Source organism: Octopus bimaculoides, chromosome 18 (genome assembly GCF_001194135.2).
Source record: "Octopus bimaculoides isolate UCB-OBI-ISO-001 chromosome 18, ASM119413v2, whole genome shotgun sequence".
Classification (NCBI taxonomy): domain Eukaryota; kingdom Metazoa; phylum Mollusca; class Cephalopoda; order Octopoda; family Octopodidae; genus Octopus; species Octopus bimaculoides.
Window position 1 is genome coordinate 34,627,584 of NC_068998.1, and position 1,865 is coordinate 34,629,448.

Below are 1,865 nucleotides of genomic sequence, written 5' to 3' on the forward strand. Positions count from 1 at the left end.
TATATAGATAGATAGATAGACGGACAGACATATATACAAACACACATACACACATACTCGTACACACAAACACGTTCATGAGTTCCTGGATTTAGGGGCATCGTGAAAGGCTTGGTTTTTGCATGACAGGCGCTAGCGTAACGAAAACAGTCGAAATATTTGGTGTGAGGCCCCTTCCCGTGAGGAGGAGCTTGTTCTCTTTTATCACGAGGGAGGGTCTGTGGGAGAATTTTTGGACTGCCTGGGCAACTGAGACCATAGGTACTCAGACTGCACAGGCAGTTCAATATGGCCTCCACAGGTGGCTGTGGAGGTAATAGAACATAAAATTTTGTCAAAGTTCATAGCAACCTTTGACAAGAAAGAATTTGCTTTCCTTTTCACGGGCCCCAACTTGTCGGTGCAGAGTTGTCTGCAGGCAGCAAGTTAACTTGCTTGGGGGCTCTGATGAGGAGGATTGATCTTTACCTTATTGATTTTGTATTGATATTTTTGATTTTATAGGAAAAATTCCAGCCAGTAGTACTCATAAAAAAGCTCCTTAATGTATCATTCTACAAAACATACAATATATAGTACGATATATGTTTTTAAGTTACGAAACAATTTGTCATAATGTTTGAATTTTCTTGTTTTTGAATAAAATTTCATGGAACTATTTCTGTCATTTATGACTTTATATATATACACACACAGAGATTGGTAGGTAGAGAAAGAGAGAAAGAGAGTGTGAGAAAGGCAGGCAGACAGGCAGAGAGAGATAGACAAAAGTTAACTAAGTGAGATCACCCAAAGCAACCATGCCGTGAATTGTGATAATTCAAGGAGGTCTTTGTATATGTATATTTGAATTGGGTATGCAAAAAGTTTGTAATGAAATGAAATTTATATTGTGATAGGGAAGAAAATATCAAACTGGTTATTCTTAAAGGGAAGAGGAAATAATTTCAAATTTTTTCAATCTTGCTTTGAACAGAAGACATAATCTGATGAGTAGACAAAGTTACAAAGTCTTTTTATCTGTTTTATTTGCATAATTACAAAAATAATGATCTTAAGAAAATAACTCACAGTTGCCTCATGGCAAGAATCGAAATATTTCATTGAGGTTGAGATGAACTGAAAGTTGTGAGCAAAAAACATTTAAAGAGCTTACATTTTAGCTGAAGACAAAAAAAAATCAAAGGAAAATTCAATTTTCCATGAAATTAATTCGTAGTCTCTAGAAAGTTTTTCCACTTTTCTTTTAGAGTGGTTAACAATAGAAATACTGCAAAGTTTCCTTCTTTTCTGCTTAAAGGTAAATTTTGATTAATTAAACAAGAATAAATAATGAATGCACAAGAGATACATAGGATTATAAGCAAGCAAATAGAAAAGGACTTTGTTAGTAGCAGATTTACAAGAATTGTTCGATGTAGTAGTTAAATCTTACAAATGCTCAGAAGACTGCTTAGAATGGATAGCTTCTGTTACAGAGGTGACTCAAAAGACAGAGAAGGAGTGTTATATGAAAGCATAGAAGGCAAAGTAAGAGCTAAGTAGAAAAAGAGATTATGGAGATTACCTTTATTAGCATCAACAGGATATTCTTCCTGAGTAAAGGACATTTTCATGATGTTCGGGCATTTTTGTATGATTGTATGATATTTGTGTACATAGACACAGGCATGGTTGTGTAGTTCTGGGTTCAGTCCCATTGTGTAGCAGCTTGGGCAAGTGTCTTCAACTGTAGCTCAGAGTAGACCAAAACCTTGAGACTGGATTTGGTAGATGGACATTAAGTGAAGCCTGTTGTATGCATATTTATATATGTATGTATAAATATATATATATAAATAGAGAGCAGTCACCATATTTCATCC